Source organism: Aethalodelphis obliquidens, unplaced genomic scaffold (assembly GCF_003676395.1).
Source record: "Aethalodelphis obliquidens isolate GAN/ISIS:26980383/991018 unplaced genomic scaffold, ASM367639v1 scaffold38, whole genome shotgun sequence".
Classification (NCBI taxonomy): Eukaryota; Metazoa; Chordata; class Mammalia; order Artiodactyla; family Delphinidae; genus Aethalodelphis; species Aethalodelphis obliquidens.
This window is the reverse complement of record NW_020837982.1, coordinates 7,904,237-7,906,660: the sequence shown is the minus strand read 5'-3', so window position 1 is coordinate 7,906,660 and position 2,424 is coordinate 7,904,237.

Here is a 2,424-nt window from a genome sequence, read left to right as displayed (position 1 = left end):
GAGTGTTTTAAAAATTAACTTCCTAGGAAGTGAGTTAAAAATAATAAAAGCCCTTTCCTGAGTTAAAACAAAACAACCCCCCAAAGCTTGGTATATGTACCTTTTCTGCATCTGGGTGTGGCTTTGCTAACTTTTCTGCAGGGGTCTGAGTAGGGCAATAGTGGAGGAGCTCTGGGGGTGGGAGAGGGAGGGAGGGAGGGTTGATTTGGAGGGGGAGGGGCTACAGTCCAGGATGTGGCTCAGTCTCCTGGGTAGGTCTTGTGGCCCCTCCTTGGGAAGAACAGGGTGTTTGGGAGCCAGTGCGTGGCCCGTCAGGGCATCCTGCCTGTTTTGCAGGGGCCCAGGGAGGCCAGGGTCTGGTCCTTGGGAGCCACTGCTACTCCTCATGGGGCAGAAGTCCCAAGTGAAGGCTCACAGGAGTCCCTGTGATACAGGCCAGTGTCCTCCCAGTGCCCCCTTAGCCTTGGGCACTGGTACTAACTGTTTGGACCCGGCAGCTCCCTGCTCGTAGGAGGCTTCTCCATGGCCATGATGAGAAAAGTCATCTTTGAAGTCAGATAGCCTTCATCTTGAATCCAAGCTTTGCCATGTAATAGCTGTGTGCCCTTTGCAGGTCATCAGAGGAGTCTCAGCTTCCTTGTTGGTAGAATGCAGACAATATCGGCACCTCCTCATGGGGCTCTTGTGAGGTGAAATGAGGCATTTGTGCCAAGCATCTGACATAGTGCTTGGTACATAGTAAGTACTCAGCAAGTGAGACCCTTGAAAAGCAACCCAAAGACCTTTCTGCCTCTGGGGCTGCCTGAAGCCAGCCTTAGAGACCCGAAGCGCAACACGTCCTGCATGACTGGCATTTGCTCATCTGCAGAGCTCCTCACCAGGTGCTACTGGAGACCAGCCGGAAGGAGATCAAGCCAGAGGCTGCCCATCATGGTGATCAGTTTTTCTATCTGAGAAATGGAGACCAAAGCTGCTGCTGCCTGTTTCCTGGTCATCCTGCAAAGGTCCCATGAGGGCTACACCAAGCCCTCTGTGGGAGGGGGTCCTGGCCGCCAGGCAGAAGTTCCCCAAACGCCACTCCCTCCCGACCCTCGCTGTCCCTCAATTTTGGACCCACCACCTCTCGCTTCCTTACTGGTCTCTGGCTTGGTCCTCAGTGCTCCAATCCATCCTCTTACAAGCTGCCAGAGTGGTCTTTGGGCACCCACCGGACCACGCCCACCCCTCTCAGTGCTCAGCCCGGGGTTTGAGGCCATTGCCATTAGCCTCCCAGGCCTCCCTGGACGCTCTCCTGACCCATGCCCCGCCCACCCTCCCTCCAGCCACTTCTTGCTCCCCACGGCTCTTCAGACTCACTCACCCACTCCTCCCAGACACGGCTATCCCCCACCCCTGCCTCTGTTCATCAGTGTCAGCCCCACCCTCCAAGGCCTATTCTGCAGTCGGGAAAGATCCTCAGGTTGGTTCATCCCAGGTGTTGGTCACCAAACCTCGTGCCTGGGTTTGACAGTACAGATTGTCACGCACAGGAGCTTCGAATAGGACCACGATGTCATTTCACCACGAGGACAGCCACTCTACGTGGCACGCTAAGGTAGGGAAACTGAGGCTCGGAGTCACACAGCGAGTTAGGGAAGAGCCAGGCCAGAGCCCAGGCCTCCTGCCCACACCCCCACGCAGGTTCCCACGTCAGTGGCCGGGAAAACCCGAGAGCCCAACGTACGGGGAAGGACACCTGCGAAGATGGGAGATGGAGGTTGCGCTCCCAGGCCTAACTACACGGGGAAGCTGAGCCCAGGCCAGGGTGTCCAGCTGAAGGCTCGGGGCAGTGTGAGGTTTGCCCTGGGAGGTTCTGGTTCCTCGCGGAGAATGTCTCTGGGCTCCGGATCCCACAGGAACTTTGCCCGGTCTCTGCTCCCCCAACCTCTATCATCCTATATGGTCTCAGCCTGAAGGAGAGGAGGGATGGGTGGTCAGGGCCACTGAGGGTTCCAGTTTTCCCAGGGGAACACCCAGATGCACTGGGACTCATATATACACGTCACAGGTTATAGATTCCCTCCCCTGCCCACAGGCTGGCACACCTACGCAACCTCCCCTTGGGCAAACAAGCAGGCCTGTCTATGGGGCTGCCTCCTGGGCCACTGGGGATCCACTGAGGGAGGCTGGGGAGTCATGCGGTGGATGGTACTGGGCCCTGGGGGTCAACTGAGGCCCAGAAGGAGACCAGGAGGGGCTGGGAGGAGACTGTCCTCTGTCTCACCTGCAGAATAAAGCCCTGGCCGCTCCCTGCACTGCTTCAGCCTCCTGACGGACTGGGTGTCCATGGCTTAAATGACCACCTCCTGTCCCTGGTCCCTTCCTGCGCGCGCGCGCGCACACACACACACACACACACACACACACACACACACACACACACAC